We start from the raw sequence: 17,985 nt of genomic DNA, 5'->3' as shown, positions 1-17,985 counted from the left end.
GCAGTGGGAGAAAGATAATAAAGGACATAAAATAATAAATAAGTTTATGCTAATACATAATACATACCTACCTACACACATATGGTCAATTCAATATGCATGCCTGCCACATGCAATGGTTTGTATTCAGCACTGTAGATTCAAAGTCGGAAAGAAAAAACACCTGTCCTCAAGGTACTTATATTTTATACCAATAAAAAAAAGCATGAGCAGATAAATTAATACAAAGTTATTTGACACTGGAGAAAGCTTTACTGATCAGGAGAAAACACTCAGGAATTGACATATGAATAGAACCTTTGAAAGAAGCAAAGAATGATGGCACTATAAGGGAAGCTAAGTTAGTCTAAAGGTGAATGTTTGCAAATGAATTTTGGGCACTACTGATGTAGTCAACATGTAATTTTTTCATCATTTTCCATGGTGAATAGCAACTTATGATCTTTGGAATCTCCATGGTAGCTCCAGGGTCATCAATATTACCAAATGCAAAGTTAAACCAACTTTTACAGATGAGGGATGCCTTTAAACTACCCGTGATAAAATGTAACCCACCAGATGAATTTCTGTGATATGATTGCAAAATGAACCTTTTTTTTTTAAACAGGCAAAGGAAGGGGCAGTCAGTCTGAGATTTACACCTGATTTGTGTTATAGTAATCTTTGAAATTAAGAAGTGTATCCTTGCATTTCATTAAATTCTGGCTAATGAGATAACTGTCTTCCCAAGGAGGGAATGATGAAGTACTCATGCCATAAAGCATAAATTAATACTGCAAGGTTAAACACTGGAACTAACTCATGTTTCAACAAAAGCCCCTACCAGCAGTTAAATTAACTGACATAAATACCATAAAATCTGTCTTTATTTTAGTTTCAGATGATGCTTCTTTTTACACCCCTGCTTTCAGTTTGTATAACTCATTTTTGCACATCACTGCATGCCCCATTTGCCATTTAAAGAATCAGCTACAACAGGGGGAAAAAGATTTAAGGAATCAAATACTCAGAGGGGGAAAAACTGGTGGGTCTGGGGGATGTCTTACTGGATAACATTAGTGCTGGGGGAAAAAATACCACAATGGACAGCCATAGTTCAGAGAAACAGTTAATTATAAAACGGCCAGCCCAAAGAAATTGACTTATTTTAAGCCTTTGATAGACATTTGGGGGAAAAATGCTAAAGAAAACCTGTGGTGATAATAGGTTTGATATATATTCTGGCAAAAATTATATCACATTAATGAGGTGGCTTAAAGGGCTCATGCATTTTGTAGGAGGCATTTCAATGTATTAGTATAATTAGCAGTGATGAGAAAACTGTTTGGAACTGAATTACCTCTCACGAGTTCATTGGAGCTCTATGAAATTGCACCATGCAAGAAGGGAAATTAAGGAGCCATCCAGAGAGAGTTCATGCCTGATTTGATCATAGCCACTAATTGGATGATCATTTTCGTAAAGCTTTTCAAATGCTTGACAGTTTCTGCCTCTCATTTTTTTTAATGGACAAGCTCTTTATTTCTTGCACGAAGCCACCAAACATAGGTTTGTTAGAGATTTGGGTGTTGCGGCAGGGACCTTACAGGTGTAATTGTCACAATCTGAGCAACCTTTGTCCCTTAATTAGCTGCTTTTGGGGAACCCCTAATGAGAGTTGCTGTTCTCGTTAACAATCTTAGAGAATACCTGATGAGTGAGGCTCTCGAAAGCTGATGCATGTCAGCAGACGCCATATGACAGCAATTTAATGAAGTTAAGAACTGACCTGGTTTGGATGAAGAGGAGAGAATTTGTGTTGTACTCCTTTTGATTCCTGTTAGTCTGTGTGCGTGCGTGCATGTGTGTATGTGTGTGTATGTGTATGTGTATGTGATTAGAGTAAATTGAGTGTTCTAGTGAAAGATAATAGAAAGGTGAAGGGTACAAGAAGGAGAGCTTATTAATGGAAATAGGTTATGAGTCCTATTCCTAGGACATCCAATATCTAATAACAGAGGAGTAGTGGTCAGAGCTTTCTCTGTATAATCTATTTGGAATGAAGTGCACGATGCAGAGTGCTCTCGGGATTTCATTTTGGATGGTCAGACATCTTCCTCCTTTTCTCTTTTACTGTCTTCTTTTTTATTTGGATTTCTAATGCTTTACTTATTTGAATCATTTCCATTTCAGTCATGCAAGCTTTTTGCCTCCCAATTTGGGTTTGGTGTTATCTGTAGTGGAAATTATTGTTATTTAAAAATAATCTTTTATCAAATAGCACGTGTGACCTGGTAAATCAAGGAGGTAAATCAAGGAGACATGCTACTCAATTTGTGACTGAAAAAGAAAGATGTGACACTAAACCAGATATCGTCTTATCTAGATAGCAAGGTGCAGTTTTGTCAGGGGAGAAGAAGTGAAACCTTTAACATACAGAATGCAACTGAAAGAGTGAAACATATATACTTCATGAATACGTGTAATATTTTAATTATATGTATATGTATAATTTGATCTTTGTATTAGGATACTAGTGATTCCTTTAATTTTCTTTTATTAATTTTTTTATAGTCAAGGGTCACACTAACATCAGGACTGAAGTCTAAAAAAGCAGAGAGCTGCAGTAACTTTTCTTGAGTTAACATGATAAGCAACATGTCAGGGATGTGAACAGAGGTATACTGACTCTGAATCTTATATTGTCCTATCTACTCTATGGTGATTCCTTCTGCTTATTTACACCAAACCTACCCAGGCTTTCTTAGCTGATGGGTTTCTTGTCTATTTCTTCTTTAAAAATCCTCTATAGAATACCTGTCCAAGGTAAATCAAGACCTTTCTCTGATTCTTTTCATATTTTATTAATTTTTTTAAAAATTTAAAAAGAACATCAATTAAACATTAACATACACAAGAGAAAAGAAGTTAATAAAACAATACAATCAAGCAGCTCTCTCTCTCTCTCTCTCTCTCTCTCTCTCTCTCTCTCTCTCTCACTCACTCTTTTTCTCTCTCTGGCATGGATACAAATTTAACATTCAAATTGTCTGTCCATTCTATACTCCCATTATGTTACTAATTGGTCTACCAATAGAGATAGATATCTGTAGCTATAGATATATAAATATATGCACATATAGATATGTATATGTATGTATGTATTAATTTCATGCAAGATTTTAAAGAATATATACGTACTTGTCAATGCCACATTTTAAAGAATTCCTATCAGGGATAAGTGCAATTTTAGGATGACATATCTGGGGTCAAAACAGACCCAGGAAAGACAAGTTTACATGCTGCTCTGGACTAGCAGAGTGAGAACCCAAACCTAGGTCCTCTGATTCCAAATCCTCTCCCTCTACTTCCATTATACTGTGTTTCCTGCTTTGAAACTGTGCAGAAGGCTGACCCTGTGGGTAGGGAGAGATAGCAGGGCTTTAGTAGCAACAAAAAGACACTTTGTATCTTCGGTTGCCTGTCATTATATGGCTGTGCCTGCCTGAGAAAGAACATAGCTAGGCTTATGGGGTGCCAAAAAGCAGTATGTTGGTGATGATACTGTGTGCAGAAGGATGGAGGAATGGGAGTTTAGGCTCACATAACTCTAACTCTCATGCTGTAGAGTCCATAGAAAGAGCTTTTGAGAAAGACTTTCCTACTTGAAAGGATAACTTGGTGTATTTTATTTTAACTAAACTATGATGAAATCGCCGGAGGCCACATAGGGAGAAGCAAAACCATGGGGATGCTATTATCCGTTGTGCAATTCCAGTTCATGTGGGAATGGGGATTCCACTTAGCCAAAAAAACAATAGCATCCCAGGAAAGAAGAAAGAACAAGTGAGTGTCATTGTTTTGAATTGTTCCTGAGCATTTCCATTGTGCCATGAATTTTGACTCACATTTCATTTCATTAGCACTCATTTTATTGGTGTACCACATGTGTGGCACCATAATATTAGTGAAAAGGAATGATATGATTTTGAATGTTGGCTTATACAGCTTACATAGAATGCTTATCAAACATTCAGGGGAAATGCACATCAAAAAAAATGGCTTTCACGTTCAGCTCAGTTCTTCAGCTGCATTGATTCTCTGGAAAGTTGGTAGAAAATTATGAAGTGTCTTGATGCTTATAAGGACCACCCATAGTGGTCCTTGTTTTCAGTAATTAGCCAGTCATTTCATAAGTGCCTAATATATGCTTCATTCTATAATGCAGGGATTCTGAACTTTTTCTGCATCATGGATCTCTTTGGCAGTCTGGTGAGACTTTTGGACTCCTTTGCAGAATAATCTTAATGCTTAAAAGAAGTAGGATTGCAAAGTAAATTAATTATATTGAAATTCAGTTACTGAAATGAAAAAATATCAGGGGTCTACGTTATAAAGGATCCAGCAGAATAATACGCTGCCATTTGCTCTCAAAGAGTTGACAGCCTCATCTGAGGCAAGCTTCATATTTTCTTCAGAATGTAACATGGTGCTTAGTGCATGGAGGGTGCCTTACTAAGATTAATTGATGGATTCAGCGAAGTCATCACACAACAGGAATATGTTCAACGTATTGTGCCAAGCGCAGAGAAACAAATACCAGTGCAAAGAAAGGGTAAAGTAATCCCTGTTCTCCAAGAGTTTAAAGTCTAATGGGGAGGTAAGGATGAGTATAAGCCCAACAAACATAAAGGAATAAATGAGATAAGGTGACTGGGGGTCTGAAATCCTCACACCTCTTCCTATGATATGGGTTATGAGCCAGCAAAGAAGAATGAGACATAGCCCACTAGGAAAAAGAAGAATCAGGAAAATAGTGTGACTAAAACCCAGAAACAAATGAGTAACCTGCAAAAGAGGGCAGTGACAATAGTGACAAATGTTAGAGAAAGGTCAAGAATGATGAGGCTCAGAAAAGGTCATTAGATTTGGAGATTGAGAGACCATTGGTGATTCTGGAGAGAATGATTTCAATTGAATAATGAGATTGGACCCAGATCATAACGTGTTGGAGAGTATGTGGGAGGAAAAAAGTGGAGGTAACAAGGATAGGTAGCTTTTTGGAGTAGTTTGACTTAAAAATGGAGGAGATATATAGATTGATAGCTTGTAGGGATGGACTAATGCTAACAAATCCAAAACTAAAACAATAGAATATGGAAATATACAATGCTGGTACAGGGTGCAGAATATAGGTCTTATGGGAATTCAGAGGATAGAGATGTTAAGATAGACTACTGTATTCAGGAAAGGAAGTCAGATAAAGAGAGCATTGAAACAGAAATTTAATAATTTAGACTTGATATCATAAGCAGTATGTGTATGTGTATGGGGGGAGTTATTTTATCGACCTTTGATTTCATTGTTATGAATAACTTTAGAAGAGGAAACTCCCTATACCAATGTAGATCAGTAACTGTTCTGCAATTCACAGTCTTACAGAGTGAGGTGGGGGTGTGGGAGTGTGGTAAGAAGATGGTGAATTGTGGAACTAAAAATTAATCAATTATCCAAAGCCACACAATCAGTAACTATCTGAAGTGAGATTTGAACCCAAAACCTCACCTCAAAACAAGCTGTCTATGCACTATATCATGCTTCTGGTGCCATAAACAATAGGGAGCCAACAAAGGCTTGTAAGTACAAGAGAAACATGAAGAAAGTAATGCCTTAACATGATTACTCTGACAGTGGAATGTAAGATAAGTTCAGATACAGGAAACAAGAGTCCAGGATGCTGGATTTGAAGCTATTTTGGTAATATAAGCATAAGGTGGTATCCCTTGAAGTTCCTACAAAATTATATCACTCTCCTGATGATATATTTCCTTAACGACAACTTACGTCATTTGGTGAAGATGTATAATCTTTGACAGTAAGATGTAGGCTACTCATGACCATTGTGGTTATTTCTATTGCTGTTAATCTGCAATGTTGTAATCATGATATTGTATAATTCCTACAAAAAGTAGAATTACTTTTGATATCAAATGCTATTTCAAAAGACCAGTTTTGCATCATTGACCAACTATGGATCATTAAAATCAATTAATAATTTCACAAATATCATTTATCTCTCTTTGATTTTCTTTTTCAACTCTAGGAATACTTAATTTAATTGTCCATCTGCAGAGTCAGGCAGAGATAGATAGATTTTATATCATATAACTATGTATGGCATATATACATAGAGAGAAACAGACATGTATGTTTGAATATGAATATATATATGTACATATATGTGGAGTACATCCAATTATATTTCAGAGTCTGGGGAATAGAAAAATTTCATTGATTTACTTTTTCTCCTCTGTGAATCTCTTTTGCATAGTCATGAGAAAGTTCCCTTTCCCTATCCCTTGTTACTTTTTCATTCATCTATTCAAATAACCTGGCAACTAGGTGGTGCAGTGGATAGAGTGCTAGACCTAAAGTCAGGAAGACATCTTCACGAGTTCAAATCCATCCTCAGCCATGTGCCCCTTGGCAAATGACTTAACGTTGTTTGCCTCAGTTTCCACATCTATAAAATGAGCTGGAAAAGGAAATGACAAACCACTCCTGTATCTTTGCCAAGAAAACCCCAAATGGGGCCATGGAGAGTTGGACATGACTAAAATGACTCAATGGCAATCCAATAATATGTTGAGTTAGTTTTTGAGAACCTTAGCTCTTTATAGAACAACTTTGCCTCTTCATTCTGGGCAGAAGAAGTGGGCACATAAGTATTGTTTTCTTCATGTTAAGTTGATTTTATTCTTATGTTCATGATAGGTACAATAAAGAGAGATGTTCAAGTCTTTCACAAAGAGATTTTGTTCCTTCGTTGGTTTGCTCTTCTGCCTCTTGAAGGGGAACTAATGAACTGCTCTTCCATGTACCTACTATGTCTTTATATCCCTTGGTTTCATCTGGATATAGATAGCTAATGTGTGAAATACATCATTCTTACATTTCAACTTCAAATGTTGTTCATGGAACAAAAGATCTAATATTTAGAGTATACCAATTAAACTGATCTTGATAGGTGTCCCATGTAAATTTGTTATTCTTTGCTGAACATTTGTTATTCCCCACTGTTATGTTCTCTACCCCTTGTCCACAGCCCTTACAAGATCCTTGAAGAGACAGAAGAGATGGTTGCATAGGCCTAAAGATATTTTCCTTTGTTTCATGCGCTGTCACAGGCAACAACCATATCACTTAGCAGCCAGCCCACTATGGATGACCCTTGCTGATCCTTCAACAACAGTCATGTCACTGGCACCAATACTCATGTATTCAATTATCATGCATTGGAAAAACAGGGTCATCTTCTTGCTATGATGAGGCATCATAATAGGGCTTTTGTGGAAAAGCCAGTGTTTCTATCAGGGCAGTCTAAGACTCAATTAACTTTTTTGGCTATCATATCATACTGTTGACTTATACTGAGCTTGCAATCCACTAAAATTTCCAGGTCTTCTTCACATAAACTGCTGTATAGTCCCTATTCTTTAGGTGTGTGCAGCTGATTTTTTTTTTAACAAAAGTATAAGACTTCATGTTTGTTTACATTTAACTGCTATTTGATTTTGTCAGCCAATATGTTAATTATCATTTTCTGTTAAATATCATTTGCCAGTTTGATAGCTTTCTACCTATACCTCCACATCAGACTGATAAATGTGTTGAAATAACATAGATAATGATAGTTCTATGATAATCCAACAGAAACATCCTTCCATATTAACATTGTTTTAGAAAATAATATTAATATTTTATTCTGTTTGCTAGAAATGGTTATATTTAAAATAACATTACTCTATATTCAAGTACATTTAGCCTAGAGAAAGAAATGTTCAAAGCAGTATTACCCACCCCTCCTCCATGCCTTTGGACATGTCCCTGCCCAATATAAATAATGTTCTGTTCAGTGGATTTTCAGTCATGTCTAATTCTCTGACCTCAATTTTCTTAGTAAAAATACTGGAGGGGTTTGCCATTTCTTCTTCCAGCTCATTTTGCAGATAAAAAAACTGAGGCAAACAAGGTTAAGTGATTTGCTCAGGGTCACACAGCTAGTAAGTGTCTAAGGCCATATTTGAACTAAGATCTTCCTGATTCTGGACCAGTACTCTCCCCACTGCACCACCTAGTTGTTCCAAATAAATAGTGGCATACAAATAATACAAAAAATATTTCTTAATATATTCAGTTGAATATTAAAAAGGAGATTTTAATATACCTTACCATCAATTACTATTCTCTGAGGTTGGTTAGAAAACCATTTCTAAGTTCACTTTACTATACTATTAGCCAGCACAACTTTTTTTCCCAATATTATTCACAAGAGTATCATGAAATATTTTGTCAAATGTCTTGCTGCAACTCAGATACTCTATGTCTTCAACATTCCTCTATTATCCCAATCAAAAAAGGAAATTGAGTCATTCTGTCATGTACCTGTGCTGACTTATCCTGATTAAAGTGTTCCTTTTTAATGCTCATAAACGTTTTAATAATATGTTCTTCCAAAGTTCCCTGTCTCTGTCAAGGACACCACCATTCTTCTATTGTCTTAAGTTGATAATGTTGCTGCTATACTGGATACCTCATTTTCCTTTATCCCATATATTCAATCAGTTGCCAAATCTGTCCATTTTTATCCTCAAAGTATCTCACAAAGACTACCTCTCATTTCTATTCACACAGCTACTACCTTAGTTCATGCCTTCATCACCTTTTACCTAAATTGTTGCAATACTTTCCTAATTGATTGCCCCGTCTTAGGTCTCTCCAGCCCCTAGCTTTCTATTGCCTATCCTGTCTGTCTGTCTAAAAAAAGTAAACTCAGACTCTTTGGCTATGAAAACCCTTCCTGCACTGCCACTCAGTTGAATCATCTTTCTCTCTGTAACTTACAGGTAATATTCTCTTTTCCATCTCCATGCCTTTGTGTGAGTTATCCCTGTCAAAGTATTTGGAGGCACCCTGTTTCTCAGTGTTAAGGCCCTACAAGCAGGGGCTTGACATAACAACAATCCCTTGCCTTGAACTTGACATAACAACAGTCCTTTGCACTTTGGATAATTTTACCCTCTGGCAAAGTGTAATGCTTTGAGCAGCACCAGGTGTTCATGGAAGGATTTATGATTTTTATATTAATCAATAACTTTAGATTTGTTGGATCTCTCCCTATTTCCCGGGAACCTGAGAGCCATCCATTACATCTCTTGACATGCTCACAATCTCTGTTTCTTATAACTGACTGCACTTCTATTCCTGGCTGGCTAACTCTGGTTGTGTACCCTACTGAATAATCACATGACTCAATAACCCTTAAGACTTAATACAATCACCTTAAGAACTGTTGGCACAAGACCCAGGAATGCCCGCATTGTCCACTCAAAAAGACTGCCATTGGAACTGGTAACAATTATTATATCATGGTTCAGCAAACTGATGGATTTTTAAATATATAAGACCTGCCTTTGCTCCATCATGTTAAGGCTTCCTTCTCAGGAGGGGGTTTCTGCTTGCACATGTTTTTCTTACTCTGAAACTAATTAAATATCTGTTTAGTTCCAGACACACATGGCTCTGGCTTTCTCTGTTTGGCTCCATCCATTTTCAGATTAGAGGCTGGTTCCAGCCTGGTTGACACTCCTATTCTTAGAATTCACTCTCTCTTTACCTCATCTCATAGAGATTACTTCTTTTAAGCTGCAGCTCAATCATCATCGTCTATATGAAACCTTCTGTGAACACCATAACTGCTAGTGTTTTTCCTCTCAAACTATCCTGGATTCAATCACTTTGTATATATTGGTATATATTCCCTTCATATTTATACTGTATTATTTGTAAATGTACTATTTGCCTAGCCCAATAAATGTAAGCTCATTGTAGGAAGGAAATATTTCTCTCTTTGTGCCTATATCCCCAGTATTTAGCACAGTGCCATGCACATGAGATGTTTAATAAATTCTTTATTATTGGTTCCAGAAATTAGTGTGAAGCATATAGTTGTAAAGTTTAAAGAATCAGGTTCCTAGGGGTGGGTGAGGGTAGTGGAGCCAAAATAGCAGAATAGAGGAAACACTCAATCAAATTCTTCCCATCATTCCCCACCAAATAACTTTAAAATAATACCTCAAATCAAATTCCGGAGCAGCAGAGACAACAAAAGATCAAGGTGAGATGTTCTTCTAGCCCAAAAGAACATGGGAGATTTCAAGAGAGATCTATGACATGGGGAAGGAGACTGGCCTGGACCCCACATGGATGAAACACCAGTAGGACCAGGTGGAGAGGTCACAATGGAAGCAGTAACCTCTTCAGGAGTCCTCAAGCCATAGATGGAAAGGTGACCTGGAAAGTGATCAGAAAGAGATTTCAGGGGACCCTTTGCTAGTACTGGATGTAGGATCAGACATTGTTTGAAAATTTTATTGCCTATATGTACTTCTGGATCAGAGGTCAAGGGTAGGAAAAGCACTTTTGGTCGAGAGGGAGCAAAATCCCTGTGAAACAGTATTGTTTTTGGCCCCAAGGGATCAAGGACCCTCAGGAACAGTATTATTTCCAGTTCCAAGGGATCAGAGACCACAGAGAACTGTATTGATTACAATCCCAAGTGAACAGGGACTCTTCCAGAGTAATTACCAAAATGCAAAGCAGGAGAGCAGTGACCAGCCCTTTTTCTTGATCACACCATCTTGAAAACTCTAAAAACTTCCAAATTCTCAGAACTAGCTCTGAAAACAACTATGTGAAAAAGTATGAAATTTTATATAGTACTCCTCTGTGCCTCTCCATACTCTACACTGGGAACACAGCCCAACTTTAACACAAAGCTCAAAATCAAGGAATAGGGTGGAAAAATGAGCAAAAACATAAAACCCTGACCAAAAAAAAAAAAGAGGCTGCTATAATGACAGACAGAGAAGATCAAGACACAAACTCAAAAGAAAACAATTAAGTAAAAAGAACTACAAAGCCTTAAAGGAAAAAAAATGGTCATAAGCCCAACAAGAATTCCTAGAAAAGCTAAGAAAATTATTCTTAAAATTGAGTAAGACTGGTAAAGGAAAAAAAACATTAGGTAAGGAAATGACAGTGAAGGAAGAAAATTGTAAAAACACAATTAACAGCTTGGTAAAAGAGGTATAAAAATACTGAAGAAAATATACTCAACTGATAAATAGAAATCAATCATACACAATAGAGAAATTGAAGAGGAAGGATATAAGGGAAAAGAGATATGTATGACAAAAGGGAGGCCAGATAAAAGAAGGTAATGGTCAAAGGAAAAACTGACCTTAGAGGAGGAACAGGATAAAAAGAGATAGAGGGAAGAATGAATAGAAGAAAATAGGATGTAGGGAAATGCAATTAGTAATCCTAACTGCGAATTTGAATGGGATGAACTCACATACAGAATGAAAACTTGATAGCAGAATGGATTACAAACCAGAATCCTACAATATGTTATTTACAAGAAACACACTTGAAGCACAGAGACATACAGAGTTAAAATAAGAGACTAGAACAGAACCTATTATGCTTTAACTAAGGTAAAAAAAATAGGCAGATGTAGCAATCGTGATTTTAGACAAATCAAAAGCAAAAATAGACCTAAAGATAAGCACAGAAACTACATTTTCCTAAATGGTACTATAGAAAATCAGATAATGTCAATACTAAACATATATAGAGCAAATGACATAGCATCCAAATTGTTAATAAAAAAGTTAAATTAATTTTAAGAGGAAATAGACTGTAATACTATACTAATGGAGAACATCACATTTTTCCTCTCAGAGACAGATAAATCAAACCCTAATATAAGCATGAAAGAAAATAAGGAGATGAACAGAATCTTAGAAAAGTTATCTATGATAGATCACTGGAGAAAACTGAAAAACAACAGAAGGGAGTATACCTTTTTCTCAGCTGTACATGGAATCTTCACAAAAACTGACCATGTATGAGGGCATAAAAACCTCACAGCCAAATGCAGAAAGGCAAAAATATCAAATGTATCCTTTTCAGATAATAGTGCAATAAAACACATTCAATAAAGGAAGCAGTGAATAAAAAAATTAATTGAAACCTAAATAATGTAATCCTAAAAAAAATGAATGGGTCTAAAAGCAAATCATAGGAACAATCAACAATTTTTTTAAAAAGAATGACAATTAGACAATATATCAAAATTTGTGTAACGCACCCAATCCAGCACTTGGGGAAATTTTATATCTCTAAACATATACACCAATATAAGAGGAAAAGAGCAGATTTATGAACTGGGCATGCAACTAAAAAACTGGAAAAAGGACAAATTAAAAATACTCAATGAGATCCCAAAATAGAAATCTTGAAATCAAAGGAGATATTAACAAAATAGAATATAAAGAAATCAATGAACTAATAAATAAAACTAGGAGCTAGTTTTTATTTTAAAAAATAAATAAAGTAGATAAACAACTCGTAAATTTGATAAAAAAAAAACACCAAATTGCCAGTATCAAAAAATAAAAAGGGTGTATGCAATGCCAGTGCAGATTAAATTACAGTAAATATTAGGAGTTGTTTTGTCCAATTATTTGCCAGTAAAATGGACAATCTAAGTGAAAAGGATGAATATTTTAAAAATACAAACTGTCACCAATGAGTTTCCTAAGAAAATCTCCCCAGGACCAGATGTGTTTACAAGTGAATTCTACCAAACATTTAGGAAACAATTAATTTTAATATTAAATAAACTATTTGAAAAAATAAGTAAAGACAGAGCCCTACAAAATTCATTTTATGAAATGAATGTGGTTTTTATTTCTGGACAAGGGAGGGCAAAAACAGAAAGAGAAAATGATAGACCCATTTCCTTAATGAATATCGATGCAAAAATTTTAAATAAAATACAAACAGGGAGATCACAACAATATATCACAAAGATCATACACTATGACTTGGCAGAATTAGTAATAGCAAAGCAGAACTAGTTCAGTTTTAGGAAAACTAGCAGCATAATTGATCACATCAATAACAAGAGCAACAAAAACTCATATAGCAATAGATGCAAAAAAATGCTTTTTTAAATTAATTAATAATTTGTTTTCAATCACTTCCATAAGTTTTATATTTTCTCCTCCTTCCTCGCATTTCCCTCCCTGAGATGTAGATGAGTTCTACACATATATTCCTATTAAACATTTTCACATTAGTCATGTTGCATAGAAGAATTAAAATGAATGGGAGAAACCATGAGAAAAATCAGAACAAAACAAAACATAATACAAGAGAAAAGAGTCTGCTTCATTCTGCATTCTGATTCATAGTTCTTTCTCTAGATGTGGATGGCATGTTGCCTCAAGAGTTCTTTGGGAATGTTTTGGGTCCTTGCATTGCTGTGAAGGGCTAAGTCTATCAGAAAGAGTCCTTGCACCCTGTGGTTGTTACTGTGTACAATGTTCTCCTGGTTCTGCACATTTCACTCAGCTTCAGTTTATGTAAGTCCTTCCAGGCCTCTCTGAAGTCCTCCTGTTCATCATTTCTTACAGTGCAATAGTATTCCATTACATTTATATACCAAAACTTGTTCAGCCCTTCCCCAATTGATGGGCTTCCTCTCATTTTCCAGGACTTGGACACCACAAAGAGAGCTGCAATGAGTATTTTTGTACATGTGGGACCCTTTCCCATTTTTATGATCTCTTTGGGATACAGTCCTAGAAGTGATATTGCAGGGTCAAAGGATACGTACGTTTTTGTAGCCCTTTGGCCAGAATGACTGGATCAGATTATAGTTCCAATTCTCCCAAATCTTCCCCAACATTTATCATCTTCCTGTTCTGTCATGTAAACAAATCTGATAAGGTGGGATGTGGTACCTCAGAGTTGTTTTGATTTGCACCTCTCTAATCAATAGTGATTTAGAGCATTTTTTCATATGACTACAGGTAGTTTTAATTTCTTTCTGAAAACTGCCTGTTCATATCTTTTGACCATTTAGCAATTGGGGAATGACTTGTATTCTTGTAAATTTGACTCCGTTCTCTATATATTTTAGAAATGAGGCCTTTATCACAGACACTAGTTGCAAAAATTCTTTCCCAGTTTTCTGCTTCCCTCCTAATCTTGGTTTCATTAGATTTATTTGTGCAAAAACTTTTCAGTTTAATGTAATCAAAATCATCCATTTTGCACTTCACAATGTTCTCTATCTCCTGTTTGGTCATCAGTTTCTACTTTCTCCATAAATCTGATAAATACACTATTCTTTGCTCTCCTAATTTGCTTATAGTGTCAGTCTTTACACCTAGATTATGCCTCCACTTGGATTTTATTCTTGTGTACAGTGTCAGGCATTGGTCTATGCCCAGTTTCTGCCACACAGTTTCCCCAGCAGTTTTTGTCAGACAGTGAGCCCAGAAGCTGGGGTCATTGAGTTTATCCTTGGGTACTGTTTGATAAACTGCTACATTCATTAACCACTGTGTCCTGAGTACCTAACCTATTCCACTGATCTACGCCTCTGTTTTCTTAGCCAGTACCAAGTGGTTTTGATGATTGCTGCTTTATAATGCAATTTGAGATCTGGTAGGATTTCCTTCCATAGTATTTCTTTTCACTAATTCCCTTGATATTATTCACCTTTTGTTCTTCCAGATGAATTTTGATATTATTTTTTTCCAGCTCTAGAAAATAATTTTCTGGAAGTTTGATTGCTATAGCACTGAAGAAGTGAATTAATTTAGGTAGAATTGTCATTTTTATAATATTGGCTCAGCCTACCCATAAGCAACTGATGTTTTTCCACTTACTTAGAACTGACTTCATTAGTGTGAAAAGTGTCTTGTAATTGTGTTCATATAGTCCCTAAGCTTGTTTTGGCAACTAGACTCATGGATATTTTATAGTGTCTACTGTAGCTTTAAATGGGATTTCTCTTTCTATCTCTAGCTGTTGGACTTTGTTAGTGATATATAGAAATGCAGGTGATTTCTGTGGATTTATTTTGTAATCTGCAACTTTGCCAAAGTTGTTTATTATTTCAATTAGGTTTTTTACTTGATTCTCTAGGATTCTCTAAGTATATCATCATATCACCTGCAAAGAGGAATAACTTAGTTTCTTCTTTGCCTATTCTAATTCCTTCAATTTCTTTTTCTTCTCATTGCTAAAGCTAACATTTCTAGTCCCATATTGAATAACAGTGGTGATAATGGACATCCTTTATTCACCCCAATCATATTGGAAATGCATCTAGCTTATCTCCATTGCATATAATGGTTGCGGATGGTTTTAGGTAGATACTGTTTATTATTTTAATGAAGACTCCGTTGATTCCTAAGCTCTTCAGTGTTTTCAAAAGAAATGAGTGATCTATTTTGTCAAAAGCTTTTTCTGCATCTGTTGAGATAATCATGTGGTTTCTGTCAGTTTTGTTGTTGATATGATCACTAATTCTGATAGTTTTCCTAATATTGAATCAACTCTGCATTCCTGGCATAAATTCTACCTAATCATAATGTATTAATCTCATTATAAGTTGCTGTATTCTTTTTCCTAATATCTTATTTAAAATTTTTGCATCTATATTCATTAGAGAAATTTGTCTATAATTTTCTTTCTCTGTTTTGGTTCTTCCTGGTTTGGGTATCAGAACCATATATGTGTCATAAAAAGAGTTTGGTAGAATTCCTTTTGCATCAATTTTGCCAAATACCCTATATAGCATTGGAGTTAACTCTTATTTAAATGTTTGATAGAATTCACTTGCAAATTCATCTGGCCCTGGAGATTTTTTTCTTAGGGAGTTCATTGATGACTTGTTCAATTTCTTTTTCTGAGATGGGGTTATTTAAGTATTTAGCTTGCTCTTCTGTTAATCTGGGCAATTTATATATTTTTTAAAATATTCATCTATCTCACTGAGATTGTCAAATTTATGGGCATACTGTTGGGCAAAGTAATTTCTAATTCTTGTTTTATTTTCCTCATCGTTGGAGGTGACTTCACCATTTTTATTTTTGATATTGGTAATTTGGTTTTCTTCTTTCTTTTTTTAATCAAATTGACCAAGGTTTTCAATTTTATTGGTTTTCCTTCATAAAACCAACTCTAAGTTTTACTTATTAGTTCAATAGTCTTCTTAATTTTAGTTCTACTAATCTCTCCTTTAGTTTTCAGTATTTCTAATTTGGTATTTACTTGAGAATTTTCAATTTGTTCTTTTCCCAAGAACTGCTTTTGCAATATCCCATAAGTTTTGGTAGGTTGCCTCATTATTGTCATTCTCTTTAATGAAGTTATTGATTGTTTCTATGATTTGCTGTTTAACCCATTCCTTCTTTAGGGTTAGATTATTTAGTTTCCAATTAATTTTTGGTCTATTTTTCCATGACCTTTTATGACTTAAAATTTTATTGCATTATGATCTGAGAAAGATGCATTGACTATCTCTGTCTTTTTGCACCGGATCGTGAAGTTTTTATGCCCTAGTACAAGGTCAATTTTTGTGTATGTGCCATGTTCCATGGAGAAAAAGTATATTCCTTTCTATCCCCATTCAATTTTCTCCAGAGATCTATCATATCTACATTATCCAGAGTTCCATTCACCTCCTTCACTTCTTTTTTGTGCATTTTGAGGTTAGATTTATCAAGTTCAGAGACAAGGAGGTTGAGGTTCCCCACTAGTATAGGTTTGTTGTCTATTTCTTCTTGCAACTCCCTTAACTTCTCCTCTAAGAATTTGGATACTATGCCACTTGGTGCATATATGTTTATTCATGATTTTGCTTTGTTGTGTATGGTGCCTTTTAGCAGGATATAGTTTCCTTCCTTATCCCTTTTGATTAGATCGATTCCTACTTTTTCTTTGTCTGAGATTAGGATTGCTACCCATGCTTTTTTTTACATTGGCTGAAGCATAATACATTCAGTTCCAACCTTTTACCTTTACCCTGTGTATATCCCCCAGTTTCAAATATGTTTCTTGTAAACAACATATTGTTGGATTAAGACTTTTAATCTATTCTTCTATCCATCTCCATTTTATGGGAGAGTTCATCCCATTCACAGTTATGATTACTCTCTGTGTCTTTCCCTCCATCCTCTTCCTCCCCTTCATGCTTTTAGTCCTCCCTTCTCCCTTCCCCTTCTCAATAGTTTTAATTTTGACCACTGCTTCCTTAAGTCTTCCCTCCCTTCTATTAACCTCCCTGTCTTTTATTACTCTTTTCACTTTCTACTTCTTCCCTCCCTTTTAGCCACCCCTCCTTATTCTTTCTCCTTTTTTCCTCCTACTGCCTGTAGGGCAAGTTAGATTTCTATACTTAAATGAATTTGTTGTTCCTTTCTTGAACCAAATCAGATGAGAGTAAATCTTAAACAGTGCTAATCTCCCTCCTCTCTTTCCCTCTACTATATGTTTTGTGCCTCTTCCTATGATGTAATTAACCTTTTTCTGCCTCCTCCTTTTCACATCTCCCATTACAATCCATTCGCACCCTTGAATCACATTTTTATCATCACATCTCCCTCTATGTATATCTTTTAAATATCATAATAAACATACAATTCTCAGTATTAACAAGTATCATCCTCCTTTATAGGGATGTAAATAGTTTGACCATGTTGAGTAATAAAGCTTTTTTCCCCCATTTACCATTTTATGCCTCTCTTGAGACTTGTATTTGAAGACCAAATTTTATATTGAGCTCTGGCCTTTTCATCAGGAGGTTCTGGAAATCCCTTATATCATTGAATGTTCATCTCCTTGCCTAAAATGTTATGCTCAGTTTTGCTTGGTAATTGATCCTTGGTTGTAATCCAAGTTCCTTTGCCTTATGGAATATCATATTCCAATCCCTCCAATCTTTAATGTAGAAGCTGTAAGGTCCCCTGTGATCCTGACTGTAGTACCTCAATATTTGAATTGTTTCTTTATGGCTGCTTGCAGTATTTTCTCCTTAACTTGATAGTTCTGGAATTTGACAACAATATTCCTTGGCATTTT

This window comes from Notamacropus eugenii, chromosome 7 (genome assembly GCF_028372415.1).
Source record: "Notamacropus eugenii isolate mMacEug1 chromosome 7, mMacEug1.pri_v2, whole genome shotgun sequence".
NCBI lineage: Eukaryota > Metazoa > Chordata > Mammalia > Diprotodontia > Macropodidae > Notamacropus > Notamacropus eugenii.
Note: the sequence above shows the minus strand (reverse complement) of the source record.